At 43.6% G+C, this 16,957-nt stretch overlaps 5 non-coding genes across 5 annotated transcripts; all 5 read left to right on the forward strand.

Moving 5' to 3' along the window:
* Nucleotides 1-747: 747 nt before the first annotated feature.
* On the forward strand, nucleotides 748-862 carry trnal-caa (transfer RNA leucine (anticodon CAA)). The gene is made up of 2 exons: nucleotides 748-785; nucleotides 817-862. It is a non-coding gene; the product is annotated as a tRNA-Leu (tRNA).
* Nucleotides 863-2,071: 1,209 nt separating this feature from the next.
* trnal-caa (transfer RNA leucine (anticodon CAA)) lies at nucleotides 2,072-2,186 on the forward strand. The gene is made up of 2 exons: nucleotides 2,072-2,109; nucleotides 2,141-2,186. It is a non-coding gene; the product is annotated as a tRNA-Leu (tRNA).
* Nucleotides 2,187-11,389: 9,203 nt separating this feature from the next.
* On the forward strand, nucleotides 11,390-11,463 carry trnai-aau (transfer RNA isoleucine (anticodon AAU)). Its single transcript has one exon. It is a non-coding gene; the product is annotated as a tRNA-Ile (tRNA).
* A 2,154-nt stretch (nucleotides 11,464-13,617) lies between these two features.
* Nucleotides 13,618-13,732, forward strand: trnal-caa (transfer RNA leucine (anticodon CAA)). The gene is made up of 2 exons: nucleotides 13,618-13,655; nucleotides 13,687-13,732. It is a non-coding gene; the product is annotated as a tRNA-Leu (tRNA).
* A 1,209-nt stretch (nucleotides 13,733-14,941) lies between these two features.
* trnal-caa (transfer RNA leucine (anticodon CAA)) lies at nucleotides 14,942-15,056 on the forward strand. Its single transcript has 2 exons — nucleotides 14,942-14,979; nucleotides 15,011-15,056. It is a non-coding gene; the product is annotated as a tRNA-Leu (tRNA).
* Nucleotides 15,057-16,957: the final 1,901 nt, after the last annotated feature.

Consider the following 16,957-nt stretch of genomic DNA (forward strand, 5'->3'; position numbering starts at 1 on the left):
AGCCGTGTCAAAGTCGGCCATCTACATGCGCACGGGAAAATGTCCTTTATCTGCTTTGCTTTTCTCAGAACACTTCATTTGCATTCAGGCATATCAATCTTTACAGTTAGGAAGCCTAAGCGGTTGTGAATCACTGTCTCCATTTTTGGTGCAAATGAAAGTGACAGCAGGTGCACCGGAGAGAGGCAACAGCAAGACAACCCCAAAAAGGGAATGGTTTTGCAGGTGGTGGCCACAGACAATTGCTCTCTCCTTATCCTTCCCGACTGATTCTTCTCTCGTTTTGCCTTTTGCTAGTGTCCTTGTCACTACTGGTAATATGAGGCGCTCCCTGCAGTTAATTCAGGTTGCACAGGTAGTCCAGCTCCTCCAGTATGGCACATCCATACGTGCCGTCTGACGATTGCTCTCTCCTTATCCTTCCTGACTAATTCTTCTCTCGTTTTGCCTTTTGCTAGTGTCCTTGTCACTACTGGTATTATGAGGCGCTCCCTGCAGCCCATTCAGGTTGCACAGGTAGTCCAGCTCCTCCAGTATGGCACATCCATACGTGGCGCTTGAAGAAAGTTTGCTGTGTCTCCCAGTACAGTCTCAAAAGCATGAAGGTGGGAGAGTTACGAATTTTGCAATGTACGGTGAAGATTTTGAGGTTTCCTAGACTTCGATCACGGAGATCCGATGTGTGATTTAAGTGTCCCCGCAGTTTTCTTGAGCACTATATAATCTCCCGGTGGACATGTACATCCTGTCAGAATGGCCGAGTGGTCTAAGGCGCCAGACTCAAGGTGTTGTTCCCTTGAAGAGTGTAGAAGGGTTTTCTGGTCTCCTGATGGAGGCGTGGGTTCAAATCCCACTTCTGACAGATTGGTTTATAGCATCACCAATGCTAGGAATTGCTAAAGTGTTCTTTTCACACTTGTGTGTAATGCATTTTGCAGCCATTTTACATAAACATGAGCAAATGCCTGGCAGAGAGATTGTTTTTGCTGGCTGGTTAGCTCAGTTGGTTAGAGCATGGCGTTAATAACTACAAGGTCTTGGGTTCGATCCTCACATTGACCAAGGCCAATCCAAGGTGCTCGTCTGCCTAGTTCAAGTCCTATTTTTTGAAAGTTATAGACGACACTCCCTGAAGGCTAGGTAGTAGTGCACTTAAGCAGTGGTAGGATCCACAAGACTTCATCAAGCCGTGTCAATGTCAGCCATCTACATGCACACGGGAAAATGTCCTTTCTCTGCATTGCTTTTCTCAGAACACTTCATTTGCATTCTGTCCTCTGATTGTTTCAACTCGTGGGCTCCTACCAATTCCTTATTACACAGACTTGGAGAGGGAAGCAAAGCCAGTGGCTTCAAGAATCAACGCAAGTTTCATGAATGGCACATCTAAGCCATGTTGCCAACCAGACATTTAGCTGTTGGTCACCTCGACTCGGTTTCATAAGTGTTGAAAGTCACGGAATCCTGCAATTTTGTTGCCTCATTCTCAAGGCTATCTTCTATAATAAACCACTCAAAAAAATAAGGGAACAAGTAATCATCACAGCATAACACCAAGTCAGATACACTTCAGGCATATCAATCTTTACAGTTAGGAAGCCTAAGCGGTTGTGAATCACTGTCTCCATTTTTGGTGCAAATGAAAGTGACAGCAGGTGCACCGGAGAGAGGCAACAGCAGGACAACCCCAAAAAGGGAATGGTTTTGCAGGTGGTGGCCACAGACGATTGCTCTCTCCTTATCCTTCCTGACTGATTCTTCTCTCGTTTTGCCTTTTGCTAGTGTCCTTGTCACTACTGGTAATATGAGGCGCTCCCTGCAGCCCATTCAGGTTGCACAGGTAGTCCAGCTCCTCCAGTATGGCACATCCATACGTGGCGCTTGAAGAAAGTTTGCTGTGTCTCCCAGTACAGTCTCAAAAGCATGAAGGTGGGAGAGTTACGAATTTTGCAATGTACGGTGAAGATTTTGAGGTTTCCTAGACTTCGATCACGGAGATAGGATGTGTGATTTAAGTGTCCCCGCAGTTTTCTTGAGCACTATATAATCTCCCGGTGGACATGTACATCCTGTCAGAATGGCCGAGTGGTATAAGGCACCAGACTCAAGGTGTTGTTCCCTTGAAGAGTGTAGAAGGGTTTTCTGGTCTCCTGATGGAGGCGTGGGTTCAAATCCCACTTCTGACAGATTGGTTTATAGCATCACCAATGCTAGGAATTGCAAAAGTGTTCTTTTCACACTTGTGTGTAATGCATTTTGCAGCCATTTTACATAAACATGAGCAAATGCCTGGCAGAGAGATTGCTTTTGCTGGCTGGTTAGCTCAGTTGGTTAGAGCATGGCATTAATAACTACAAGATCTTGGGTTCGATCCTCACATCGACCCAGGCCAATCCAAGGTGCTCGTCTGCCTAGTTCGAGTCCTATTTTTTGAAAGTTATAGACGACACTCCCTGAAGGCAAGCGTAGTAGTGCACTTAAGCAGTGGTAGGATCCTCAAGACTTCATCAAGCCGTGTCAAAGTCGGCCATCTACATGCACACGGGAAAATGTCCTTTCTCTGCTTTGCTTTTCTCAGAACACTTCATTTGCATTCTGTCCTCTGATTGTTTCAACTCGTGGGCTCCTGCCAATTCTTAATTACACAGACTTGGAGAGGGAAGCAAAGCCAATGGCTTCAAGAATCAACACAAGTTTCATGAATGGCACATCTAAGCCATGTTGCCAACCAAACATTTAGCTTTTCGTCACCTCGACTCGGTTTCATAAGTGTTGAAAGTCACGGAATCCCGCAATTCTGTGGCCTCATTCTCAAGGCTATCTTCTATAATACACCACTCAAAAAAATAAGGGAACAAGTAATCATCACAGCATAACACCAAGTCAGTTACACTTTAGGCATCTTAATCTGTACAGTTAGGAAGCCTAAGCGGTTGTGAATCACTGTCTCCTTTTTTGGTGCAAATGAAAGTGACAGCAGGTGCACCGGAGAGAGGAAACAGCAAGACCACCCCAATAAGGGAATGGTTTTGCAGGTGGTGGCCACGGACGATTGCTCTCTCCTTATCCTTCCTGACTGATTCTTCTCTAGTTTTGCATTTTGCTAGTGTCCTTGTCACTACTGGTATTATGAGGCGCTCCCTGCAGCCCAATTAATGTAGAGTAGGAAGTCCAGCTCCTCCAGGATGTCACATCCATACGTGCTATCAGAAGAACCAGAAGGACCAGTATCTGCTTCTTTGTGCGAGGAGGAACAGGAGGAAACAGACTCTATGAGGGTGGCATGAGGGCCCGTCATCCTCTAGTGGGACCTGTGCTCACAGCCCAGCACCGTGCAGCTCGATTGGTATTCGTGAAAGAGTCTGGAGGCACCGTGGTGAACGTCATTCTGCCTGCAACATCATCCAGCATGACCGGTTTGGCTGCTGGTTTGGAGAGAAACACAAAGTGCCCTCTGTGTATTCACTATGCAACCATCAACAACTCTGACCTGGTCATATATACGTCCCAGGGCATCATCCTGTGTCTGGTCCATAGCGAAATCGGAAAACCTGTTGAAGGTGGGATCCTGTATTGGGCCTTCCACGGGAAGAAGGAGAGAGGAGGTGAGTCCCAGAACTCGTTCCTTCCCCTGGGTCCAACAGGGTACTGTTGGCTGCTACACGACTGGAGTCAGAGGGAAGGCTGTCCCTGCCCCGCTCATCACCTGCAGTCACTAATGGTGATCGGTCCCAAGAGACATGTCCCAATTGTGCCCCAGCCAAATCAGACAATGAGAGCCTAGGATCTTTAATATTGGACAGAAATTCAGAGCAGCCGCAACACCGGGCAGTACGTTCAAAGATGATGAAGAAAGCCTCTGGGTCGTCCTCCGGTCCCATCTTTGGAACCTGCAGACCTGCCCAAGCTGGGTTTGCTGCGGCCACAGCAGGGTTAGGTGCAGGAGTTGGTACTTGAAGTTGCTGGACAAGCGTCTCGAGAGTTTGTTGTTTTTGAGCCTGCAGCTTCACCACTGGGGCCAACAACTGTTCCACTGGAGACGCCTCCATAGCTGTCCTTCCGGGTACAGAGTTCAGGGTAAGTATGTCACAAAGCTTCCCCACATTGGCCACCAATTGTAAATGCCGGACACAATAAACGGAGAGAGTCTCGGGTTCCGGCGGTGTCCGAGCTTTATTGGGGTTCACAATAGTCCAACAGAAAAAAACACAAAAAGGGGAAAACAAGGCAAAACCAGCACACAAAACATCCACATAAACAGGGTGCTCCGGGCAGTCAGAGGTAGGATCACCAGTCCTCCTTCTCAATGGTTAGCTGTCTCCCTCAGGGAAGGAGAGGGATTAAATAGATGAAGCACACCTGCCAATGACGTCACAGTCGCCTCAGTGCTCATTGCATGCAGCCGTGAGCTCACAAGCTGTCTGCGAAGCAGCGGACAACACGGCTGCAACACATGAGCACCTAATTAGTGTGCGTCAGCAGCAGCCATGCCGTGACAGACAGCGTCCTGCCAAAATCACAATAAGATGTATAAAAGTACAGAAAAACAAAATGTAATAAACTATAAATGATCTTTAATACATAGAACTAAAGAAAATAGGTTTAGTGTTTACAGATTCCTTTTTGGAAATACAATGACATGCATTACAAATGAGTATTTACATTTTATTTACAGCTGGTGCTCATGTGTCACTGTGCCCCTCAGGCTGTGGCAGGTGGTGACATATTGGGCAGCCAGGGAGGCTGTGTGTCCCTCCTCCAGGAGGACTGACCATTTTAATTTTTTCTCAGTTTTGTCAAAGGTAGGGTGGCATTCATTATTTTGTTAAGGAATGTGTCCCTTATTTTGGGCATATTTATTGCATTGCAGGAGGAAGTGCAACTCTCTCTCTCTGTCTCTTTCTCTCTCTGTGTGCGTCCGTCTGTCACTGGAGGCGTTTGTCGTCCCCGTCCAGTGACTCCCTCTTAACTCCCCCGGCCCCCTGGAGCGTGACCTACAGCCGAAGGGAGCGCCTGAGGGCTGGTTGGAAGCATCTTGGACTCGGGTTCCTCTTCATCACCAGAAGGGGGAGCCGGAGTAGATTCCTGCAGAGATTGACACTTGTTTTTTTGTTTCAGTAGAAACAGTGCGGAGGCGACCCTAATCCTGGTGGGGGGAGGTGTTTAAAAAAAAAAAAGTTTTATCTTCTTCATAATGACATTATCCTTCAAGAAAAGACAAAGGGCATCAGATGATCAATACGTTAATACATCTCTTATAATCTCTCTTTAAAATACCAACTATTACAATGTTAACCATACATAAACAAAACAACCTATGCTTTTGTTTTTAATGTTGCTAGATCTCACAGTGATAAAATAAGGAAGATATGGTTTAACCAAAGTTGATAAAACATTTCTTGGCAGAGCGCAAACAGAGGACATGTAAATAGGCTGACATTAAATTAAAGATAAGATTCTAAATAAGCTATCTTTTCTCTTCAGTCATGATGAGGAAAAATTAATAACTTGAATAATTTCATTCAGAATGACAAAGTTGCTCAATGTAAGCGCATTTTTCAGAGTAACGTTAGCACAGCTTCCTACAAATTGTCTGATAGATAAGATTAAAAAAGAAATCAGCTATCGGCTATGTTACAAATGAGAATTATACTATTAATATTGTACATTTATGATCATTATGTTTGTAGTTTGGATATGTCGATAATATATTTGACAGTAAATGGGTTTTATACGTTGTGTCCAAAAAAACAAAACAAAAACCCATCCCAATTTGCGTTACGTGATCGGGACCACTCCGTGGACCACAGTGCCGAGGTCCGGACCACTCAGTCGCTGTGATCCAGACCTTGGACCAAAAAATGCTACAACCCCTACTGCTCCGCTGTGTCAGTTGTTGCTGTAACTGAATCACAAAACTGGGTTTTGATGTGCTCCCCACGTGCGTGTTTACAACGTCACTGAAGAAACAAAACATTGAATCTGGAACACTGACGAGAATTGGAAGAAGCCGTGGCTGTGGCTAACTGTGTCTGTGAGTAGTATAGATGGCAGCATCACTTATTTTGACAGCCGGAAGTCCCGCCCTCCCTATGTACCTTTGAACTGGAACTCCTCTCTCCTTCCCAGCACCACCCTGGGTTACCCTTTGACCCTCCCTCCTTATGTACCATTGAACCGGAACTCCTCTCTCCTTCCCAGCACCCCCCAGGGTTACCATTTGACCCTCCCTTGTCAGCCATCTTGGATGATATCAGCCATTTTGGCTGATATCGACCATTTGTAAGGTCACAGGTCATCTGGTAAGATGGTAGCCATTTTGTTAGGGTGACATCCATCATGGTGAATGTCCAAGGGCACCTCACCCTGCTGGTGTGGAGGTGTAATGTTTAATAGCATAAACTGTGTTTTTAAGGTTATATTGTTTTATGATACTGTGTTGGTAAATTAAAAAATAAGAAAATTAAAGTTTAATATATTTTAGGTTATATTGTTTTATGATACTGTTTAAGTAAATAAAAAGAGAATAAGAAAAGTTTTAAATACATATATATATTTAAAGTTATATTGTTTTATGATACTGTTTTAGTAAATAAAAAGAGAATAAAAGTTTTAAATACAGATTTATATATATATATTTTAGTTTAAATTGTTTTATGATACTGTTTTAGTGAATTAAAAAATAAGAAAAATTAAAGTTTAATATATATATATATATATATATATATATATATATATATATATATATATATATATATATATATATATAACAATAGGTTATATTGTTTTATGATACTGTTTTAGTAAATAAAAAGAGAATAAGAAAATAAAAGTTTGATATTTTATTTTAGGTTATAATGTTTTATGATTCGTTTTAGTAAATTAAAAAATAAGAAAAATAAACGTTGTATATATATTTAAGGTTATACTGTTTTATGATACTGTTTTAGTAAATTAAAAAAGAAACATTAATATTTACCCAGAGTGGGATTTGAACCCACATGTGTTTTTAGTTTATATGTTTTATGATTAGGCTTAGGATGATACTGTGTTGGCAAAATAAAAAGGTAAGAAAAAATCAATTAAGAAATGTATAGACTTACATATATTGCATGTCATTACATATATACACTCACCTAAAGGATTATTAGGAACACCTGTTCAATTTCTCATTAATGCAATTATCTAACCAACCAATCACATGGCAGTTGCTTCAATGCATTTAGGGGTGTGGTCCTGGTCAAGACAATCTCCTGAACTCCAAACTGAATGTCTGAATGGGAAAGAAAGGTGATTTAAGCAATTTTGAGCGTGGCATGGTTGTTGGTGCCAGACGGGCCGGTCTGAGTATTTCACAATCTGCTCAGTTACTGGGATTTTCACGCACAACCATTTCTAGGGTTTACAAAGAATGGTGTGAAAAGGGAAAAACATCCAGTATGCGGCAGTCCTGTGGGCGAAAATGCCTTGTTGATGCTAGAGGTCAGAGGAGAATGGGCCGACTGATTCAAGCTGATAGAAGAGCAACTGAAAATAACCATTCGTTACAACCGAGGTATGCAGCAAGGCATTTGTGAAGCCACAACACGTACAACCTTGAGGCGGATGGGCTACAACAGCAGAAGACCCCACCGGGTACCACTCATCTCCACTACAAATAGGAAAAAGAGGCTACAATTTGCACAAGCTCACCAAAATTGGACAGTTGAAGACTGGAAAAATGTTGCCTGGTCTGATGAGTCTCGATTTCTGTTGAGACATTCAGATGGTAGAGTCAGAATTTGGCGTAAACAGAATGAGAACATGGATCCATCATGCCTTGTTACCACTGTGCAGGCTGGTGGTGGTGGTGTAATGGTGTGGGGGATGTTTTCTTGGCACACTTTAGGCCCCTTAGTGCCAACTGGGCATTGTTTAAATGCCACGGCCTACCTGAGCATTGTTTCTGACCATGTCCATCCCTTTATGACCACCATGTACCCATCCTCTGATGGCTACTTCCAGCAGGATAATGCACCATGTCACAAAGGTCGAATCATTTCAAATTGGTTTCTTGAACATGACAATGAGTTCACTGTACTAAACTGGCCCCCACAGTCACCAGATCTCAACCCAATAGAGCATCTTTGGGATGTGGTGGAACGGGAGCTTCGTGCCCTGGATGTGCATCCCACAAATCTCCATCAACTGCAAGATGCTATCCTATCAATATAGGCCAACATTTCTAAAGAATGCTTTCAGCACCTTGTTGAATCAATGCCACGTAGAATTAAGGCAGTTCTGAAGGCGAAAGGGGGTCAAACAGAGTATTAGTATGGTGTTCCTAATAATCCTTTAGGTGAGTGTATTTAAGCAAACACTGATAAACACACATACCTATATCTCTTTAGTTTATATTTATCAATAGACAATAGAGAACAACAGTGAAATGTATAGAATTATTTCTGTACATTTTGACCAGCCCTGTACTTATTATATTTGTTACATTAGTGAATGCTCAAACGTAGTCTTAACATGTATCATATTTAAGAATATACTGCATTTCATTCCATTACACACACACACACACACACACACAAACATATATATATATATATATATATATATATATATATATATATATATATATATATCTTGTAAGGTTTTATTTATCAATAGACACTAAAGACATGCACACCACTTTTCTTACAGAGACACAGTGAAGCACTATTTGTGAATACTCATATGTAATAAATAATATATGTATATATGATTTGTTTGTGCTCAAATGTATAGAATTAATAAAATACACACACACACACACAATGGTGACTTTTATTGTGACAAACAAGCATTTTACAACATGGAACATAGTCAGAAGTAGAAAAAGATACTCCATGAAATGTTGTATAGATACTTGTAATCATTAATTTCTGGTTCACAACACCAACATTGGACAGAAAGAAACACTGACCTGTACGGAGTAATGTCATTTCCAGCATATTCCATATATATTCTATTAAGTCTTTCACTCTTGGCTTCTTTTTCAAAGTTATACCAGGTTCTGGCGACAAAGTACATCAGGTATCTATTGTAAATAAAGTGAGAAACACTTAAGTTTCTATTCCTTTGGAAATACCTTATTTTTCAAACCTACAAATACATGGTGACAACTGCAAGCATGACACACATACAAAACACAGAAATAGGGACCACATTGCAAGGATATAATAAGCACAGATGGTATTTTACTGCAAATTTTAAGTTTTGTAAAATTATTTATATAACTTCTAGGAATAATCTGCAAACTACATAGTGAAAATGCAATCAGTCTTCAGGAAACACACACAGCAGACTGAAATAAGCACAACGTCATATTTATATGAACCAAAACTGCATTCTACTAAACCCTGAAACTCTGAAAAATCACTACAAACTCTATGTTTTGTAAAATGGCTTATTTCACAGACACAGAAACAAATAGGCTCACCCTCAACATATTCCAACACTTACAAAAATTATGATGTAAACTTAAAGGTTTACCAGTAGTACAGGGATATTATTAATCTATTCATGCAACTTTTAGACACTTGTCTAATACAGAGCTAACAACTGCATTGATAACGGGTAGCAGGGCTTTGACAATGCTGTGCAGTGGGGTTTAAAATGACTTTGTAGGCCAGGGCTTCAAAACCTTACCCCATTTTAACATTGTCAAATTAGCCTCCAACCCCTAAAATACTAAGACATGTTTTTTGTATCATATGTATCATGTTGTATTACTATGTACATTAATGTGGTTTACAATTTTGATTTAATTTGACATAATTGTATCATATTTTTAATTACAAATTCATATATATAAATAACAAATACTATATAATAATAGTAATAATAATGCAAAAACATATTAAGCAATCATATTTTTACTTACAAAATAATATGTATAAAATAACAATATAATAATTTAATAATAATAATAATAATTTAAAAACATATTAAACAAAACTCACCCTGACTTTGTCACAACCTCAGGATGGGGAACCTCTGCTGTAGACCCTCATCCACTCTGTCAACAGTTTGTAGGTGACATGTGCAGAAACATGAAAACTCAGTCTTGGTGGGGTGTTTCTGTCCAGTGGTCTGATCTGATACAACTTTCTACTACATTTCATATTCTATTAAAATAGAACAAATTAGTAGTTCATAAAAAAGTGTTAAATCTGCTACTCTTATGAGTGTCTCTACAGCCCCTCATTGCTCCCTTGCATTACAGAGCATGACACGTGCTCTTCACATTGAAATTCACATTCATGTTGATGTAGGACTCGTCAACACAAAACTGTACAAAAATACATGAAATACGTAAACAATACAAACATTAAGAACAGAAACCACTTTCAATCTGACATTTCACAGTATAGAAATTAAATAAGTTTGAATTACCTCATGGTTTTCCTCAGGCTCGGAGCCAGGCCCCATGTTGCCATCAGCGTCAGAAGCTGAGCGCTCTGTGTAAGATTCAGAATAACGTTCAGCTGTGTGCGGTGGAGAGGGGAAATGGCAATGCAGAGCAGGCAGAGTGTCTTCTGGCACTCCGGACAGGCAGCACACCATCTTTCTACCTCCTTTTTGATGCCTGGCCAGAAGAATCGGTCCATTATCCGGCTTAAGGTCTTGTCACGACCCAGGTGACCTGCCCCAGCCAAATCAGATGAGAGCCTATGATCCTTAATATTAGATAGATAGTTTTCACTAGCGAGCACCCGGCTGGGCGATGTCCAGGCTGCCCGCAACGCCGGCACATCACCGTGGTTTTTCCAGGGGACCGCACACTGCCGGGAGAGAGAGAAAAAGAAGGAGCTAAGGAGACAGATTTGTTTTTGGGACGGGCAAGGCAAGAAGGGGAAGTGGGTTGGGGAGAAACATGTTTAGGTGTGGTGTTTGGCAACGTGCTGGTATCCAGGACAGTCGGGGTCTTGGGAACGGAAGGGAGGGTGCCTGCCATCGGGCATCAGAAGGTGGCATCGTCCCAGGCAATGATGGTTCTGTGCCAGCCTGGAGGCCTCCTCCAGGTCTTTGGGTTGGACGTGAGGACGTGGGAGATGGCAGATGAACTGCTCCAAGGCCACCAGGTCGGCAACTTCCGTGGCGGAGTGCTCCTCCGGCTTGAGCCAGCGGTGGCAGGCACCGGAAGCCAAGTTCAAACCGGAGGCTTCTGAGCTTTCAGCGCTGGCCGTCTGACGGATGGATGGAGGCGTGTGTTCAAATCCCACTTCTAAAACACTGATTTATAACATCACCAATGCTAGGAATTACAAAAGTGTTCTTTTCACACTTGTGTGTAATGCATTTTGCAGCCATATTACATAAACATGAGCAAATGCCTGGCAGATAGATTGCTTTTGCTGGCCGGTTAGCTCAGTTGGTTAGAGCGTGGTGCTAATAACGCCAAGATCTTGGGTTCGATCCCCACATCTGCCAATGCCAATCCAAGGTGCTCGTTCGTCTAGTAAGAGTCATGTTTTTTGCAAGTTATAGATGAAACTCCCTGAAGGCAAGCGTAGTAGTGCACTTAAGCAGTGGTAGGATCCACAAGACTTCATCAAGCCGTGTCAAAGTCGCCCATCTACATGCACACGGGAAAATTTCCTTTCTCTGCTTTGCTTTTCTCAGAACACTTCATTTGCATTCTGTCCTCTGATTGTTTCAACTCGTGGGCTCCTGCCAAATCCTAATTACACAGACTTGGAGAGGGAATCAAAGCCAATGGCTTCAAGAATCAACGCAAGTTTCATGAATGGCACATCTAAGCCATGTTGCCAACCAGACATTTAGCTTTTCGTCACCTCGACTCGGTTTCATAAGTGTTGAAAGTCAAGGAATCCTGCAATTCTGTGGCCTCATTCTCAAGGCTATCATCTATAATACACCTCTCAAAAAAATAAGGGAACAAGTAATCATCACAGCATAACACCAAGTCAGATACACTTCAGGCATATCAATCTTTACAGTTAGGAAGCCTATGCGAATGTGAATCACTGTCTCCATTTTTGGTGCAAATGAAAGTGACAGCAGGTGCACCGGAGAGAGGCAACAGCAAGACAACCCCAAAAAGGGAATGGTTTTGCAGGTGGTGGCCACAGACGATTGCTCTCTCCTTATCCTTCCCGACTGATTCTTCTCTCGTTTTGCCTTTTGCTAGTGTCCTTGTCACTACTGGTATTATGAGGCGCTCCCTGCAGCCCATTCAGGTTGCACAGGTAGTCCAGCTCCTCCAGTATGGCACATCCATACGTGCCGTCTGACGATTGCTCTCTCCTTATCCTTCCTGACTGATTCTTCTCTCGTTTTGCCTTTTGCTAGTGTCCTTGTCACTACTGGTAATATGAGGCGCTCCCTGCAGCCCATTCAGGTTGCACAGGTAGTCCAGCTCCTCCAGTATGGCACATCCATACGTGGCCGAGTGGTCTAAGGCGCCAGACTCAAGGTGCTCTTCCCTCGAAGAGTGTAGAAGGGTTTTCTGGTCTCCTGATGGAGGCGTGGGTTCAAATCCCACTTCTGACAGATTGATTTATAGCATCACCAATGCTAGTAATTGCAAAAGTGTTCTTTTCACACTTGTGTGTAATGCATTTTGCAGCCATTTTACATAAACATGAGCAAATGCCTGGCAGAGAGATTGCTTTTGCTGGCTGGTTCGCTCAGTTGGTTAGAGCATGGCGTTAATAACTACAAGGTCTTGGGTTCGATCCTCACATCGACCTAGGCCAATCCAAGGTGCTCGTCTGTCTAGTACGAGTCCTATTTTCTGAAAGTTATAGACGACACTCCCTGAAGGCAAGCGTAGTAGTGCACTAAAGCAGTGGTAGGATCCACAAGACTTCATCAAGCCGTGTCAAAGTCGGCCATCTACATGCACACGGGAAAATGTCCTTTCTCTGCTTTGCTTTTCTCAGAACACTTCATTTGCATTCAGGCATATCAATCTTTACAGTTAGGAAGCCTAAGCGGTTGTGAATCACTGTCTCCATTTTTGGTGCAAATGAAAGTGACAGCAGGTGCACCGGAGAGAGGCAACAGCAAGACAACCCCAAAAAGGGAATGGTTTTGCAGGTGGTGGCCACAGACAATTGCTCTCTCCTTATCCTTCCCGACTGATTCTTCTCTCGTTTTGCCTTTTGCTAGTGTCCTTGTCACTACTGGTAATATGAGGCGCTCCCTGCAGTTAATTCAGGTTGCACAGGTAGTCCAGCTCCTCCAGTATGGCACATCCATACGTGCCGTCTGACGATTGCTCTCTCCTTATCCTTCCTGACTAATTCTTCTCTCGTTTTGCCTTTTGCTAGTGTCCTTGTCACTACTGGTATTATGAGGCGCTCCCTGCAGCCCATTCAGGTTGCACAGGTAGTCCAGCTCCTCCAGTATGGCACATCCATACGTGGCGCTTGAAGAAAGTTTGCTGTGTCTCCCAGTACAGTCTCAAAAGCATGAAGGTGGGAGAGTTACGAATTTTGCAATGTACGGTGAAGATTTTGAGGTTTCCTAGACTTCGATCACGGAGATCCGATGTGTGATTTAAGTGTCCCCGCAGTTTTCTTGCGAACTATATAATCTCCCGGTGGACATGTACATCCTGTCAGAATGGCCGAGTGGTCTAAGGCGCCAGACTCAAGGTGTTGTTCCCTTGAAGAGTGTAGAAGGGTTTTCTGGTCTCCTGATGGAGGCGTGGGTTCAAATCCCACTTCTGACAGATTGGTTTATAGCATCACCAATGCTAGGAATTGCTAAAGTGTTCTTTTCACACTTGTGTGTAATGCATTTTGCAGCCATTTTACATAAACATGAGCAAATGCCTGGCAGAGAGATTGTTTTTGCTGGCTGGTTAGCTCAGTTGGTTAGAGCATGGCGTTAATAACTACAAGGTCTTGGGTTCGATCCTCACATTGACCAAGGCCAATCCAAGGTGCTCGTCTGCCTAGTTCAAGTCCTATTTTTTGAAAGTTATAGACGACACTCCCTGAAGGCTAGGTAGTAGTGCACTTAAGCAGTGGTAGGATCCACAAGACTTCATCAAGCCGTGTCAATGTCAGCCATCTACATGCACACGGGAAAATGTCCTTTCTCTGCATTGCTTTTCTCAGAACACTTCATTTGCATTCTGTCCTCTGATTGTTTCAACTCGTGGGCTCCTACCAATTCCTTATTACACAGACTTGGAGAGGGAAGCAAAGCCAGTGGCTTCAAGAATCAACGCAAGTTTCATGAATGGCACATCTAAGCCATGTTGCCAACCAGACATTTAGCTGTTGGTCACCTCGACTCGGTTTCATAAGTGTTGAAAGTCACGGAATCCTGCAATTTTGTTGCCTCATTCTCAAGGCTATCTTCTATAATAAACCACTCAAAAAAATAAGGGAACAAGTAATCATCACAGCATAACACCAAGTCAGATACACTTCAGGCATATCAATCTTTACAGTTAGGAAGCCTAAGCGGTTGTGAATCACTGTCTCCATTTTTGGTGCAAATGAAAGTGACAGCAGGTGCACCGGAGAGAGGCAACAGCAGGACAACCCCAAAAAGGGAATGGTTTTGCAGGTGGTGGCCACAGACGATTGCTCTCTCCTTATCCTTCCTGACTGATTCTTCTCTCGTTTTGCCTTTTGCTAGTGTCCTTGTCACTACTGGTAATATGAGGCGCTCCCTGCAGCCCATTCAGGTTGCACAGGTAGTCCAGCTCCTCCAGTATGGCACATCCATACGTGGCGCTTGAAGAAAGTTTGCTGTGTCTCCCAGTACAGTCTCAAAAGCATGAAGGTGGGAGAGTTACGAATTTTGCAATGTACGGTGAAGATTTTGAGGTTTCCTAGACTTCGATCACGGAGATAGGATGTGTGATTTAAGTGTCCCCGCAGTTTTCTTGAGCACTATATAATCTCCCGGTGGACATGTACATCCTGTCAGAATGGCCGAGTGGTATAAGGCACCAGACTCAAGGTGTTGTTCCCTTGAAGAGTGTAGAAGGGTTTTCTGGTCTCCTGATGGAGGCGTGGGTTCAAATCCCACTTCTGACAGATTGGTTTATAGCATCACCAATGCTAGGAATTGCAAAAGTGTTCTTTTCACACTTGTGTGTAATGCATTTTGCAGCCATTTTACATAAACATGAGCAAATGCCTGGCAGAGAGATTGCTTTTGCTGGCTGGTTAGCTCAGTTGGTTAGAGCATGGCATTAATAACTACAAGATCTTGGGTTCGATCCTCACATCGACCCAGGCCAATCCAAGGTGCTCGTCTGCCTAGTTCGAGTCCTATTTTTTGAAAGTTATAGACGACACTCCCTGAAGGCAAGCGTAGTAGTGCACTTAAGCAGTGGTAGGATCCTCAAGACTTCATCAAGCCGTGTCAAAGTCGGCCATCTACATGCACACGGGAAAATGTCCTTTCTCTGCTTTGCTTTTCTCAGAACACTTCATTTGCATTCTGTCCTCTGATTGTTTCAACTCGTGGGCTCCTGCCAATTCTTAATTACACAGACTTGGAGAGGGAAGCAAAGCCAATGGCTTCAAGAATCAACACAAGTTTCATGAATGGCACATCTAAGCCATGTTGCCAACCAAACATTTAGCTTTTCGTCACCTCGACTCGGTTTCATAAGTGTTGAAAGTCACGGAATCCCGCAATTCTGTGGCCTCATTCTCAAGGCTATCTTCTATAATACACCACTCAAAAAAATAAGGGAACAAGTAATCATCACAGCATAACACCAAGTCAGTTACACTTTAGGCATCTTAATCTGTACAGTTAGGAAGCCTAAGCGGTTGTGAATCACTGTCTCCTTTTTTGGTGCAAATGAAAGTGACAGCAGGTGCACCGGAGAGAGGAAACAGCAAGACCACCCCAATAAGGGAATGGTTTTGCAGGTGGTGGCCACGGACGATTGCTCTCTCCTTATCCTTCCTGACTGATTCTTCTCTAGTTTTGCATTTTGCTAGTGTCCTTGTCACTACTGGTATTATGAGGCGCTCCCTGCAGCCCAATTAATGTAGAGTAGGAAGTCCAGCTCCTCCAGGATGTCACATCCATACGTGCTATCAGAAGAACCAGAAGGACCAGTATCTGCTTCTTTGTGCGAGGAGGAACAGGAGGAAACAGACTCTATGAGGGTGGCATGAGGGCCCGTCATCCTCTAGTGGGACCTGTGCTCACAGCCCAGCACCGTGCAGCTCGATTGGTATTCGTGAAAGAGTCTGGAGGCACCGTGGTGAACGTCATTCTGCCTGCAACATCATCCAGCATGACCGGTTTGGCTGCTGGTTTGGAGAGAAACACAAAGTGCCCTCTGTGTATTCACTATGCAACCATCAACAACTCTGACCTGGTCATATATACGTCCCAGGGCATCATCCTGTGTCTGGTCCATAGCGAAATCGGAAAACCTGTTGAAGGTGGGATCCTGTATTGGGCCTTCCACGGGAAGAAGGAGAGAGGAGGTGAGTCCCAGAACTCGTTCCTTCCCCTGGGTCCAACAGGGTACTGTTGGCTGCTACACGACTGGAGTCAGAGGGAAGGCTGTCCCTGCCCCGCTCATCACCTGCAGTCACTAATGGTGATCGGTCCCAAGAGACATGTCCCAATTGTGCCCCAGCCAAATCAGACAATGAGAGCCTAGGATCTTTAATATTGGACAGAAATTCAGAGCAGCCGCAACACCGGGCAGTACGTTCAAAGATGATGAAGAAAGCCTCTGGGTCGTCCTCCGGTCCCATCTTTGGAACCTGCAGACCTGCCCAAGCTGGGTTTGCTGCGGCCACAGCAGGGTTAGGTGCAGGAGTTGGTACTTGAAGTTGCTGGACAAGCGTCTCGAGAGTTTGTTGTTTTTGAGCCTGCAGCTTCACCACTGGGGCCAACAACTGTTCCACTGGAGACGCCTCCATAGCTGTCCTTCCGGGTACAGAGTTCAGGGTAAGTATGT

This window comes from Amia ocellicauda, unplaced genomic scaffold, assembly GCF_036373705.1.
Source record: "Amia ocellicauda isolate fAmiCal2 unplaced genomic scaffold, fAmiCal2.hap1 HAP1_SCAFFOLD_90, whole genome shotgun sequence".
Classification (NCBI taxonomy): domain Eukaryota; kingdom Metazoa; phylum Chordata; class Actinopteri; order Amiiformes; family Amiidae; genus Amia; species Amia ocellicauda.